Consider the following 401-nt stretch of genomic DNA (forward strand, 5'->3'; position numbering starts at 1 on the left):
CAATCACAGTTAATAGCATTGGTAAGAAAATTCAAAAAATTCAAAAGTTTACAAAATCACACAACTATTCAAATTACCAATACAGTCTTTACGGAGCTTTGACACCACAAAACAGAACTTTGCCACATTATCTGAAATTACAGGTTTAAAATTGGTCAGCATAATTTCCAAATAAAATTGGTCTATGTGACCAGGATTAATGGCTAAAATAGGAGCAATCAATTTGGTGCGAGTGTCCTTATAAAACTGGCAATAACGAATAACATGGGTGATGGGCTCTATATCCCCTGAGCCGCAGGGGCAACAGCGCTGATCATACGGAAGTCGTTTGAATTTACCATCAAGTACTGCTGAAGGGAGAACGTTTAATCACGCGAGGGTCAGAAATCTCCTAAATTTTG

This window comes from Hemicordylus capensis, chromosome 5, assembly GCF_027244095.1.
Source record: "Hemicordylus capensis ecotype Gifberg chromosome 5, rHemCap1.1.pri, whole genome shotgun sequence".
NCBI classification, from domain to species: Eukaryota; Metazoa; Chordata; class Lepidosauria; order Squamata; family Cordylidae; genus Hemicordylus; species Hemicordylus capensis.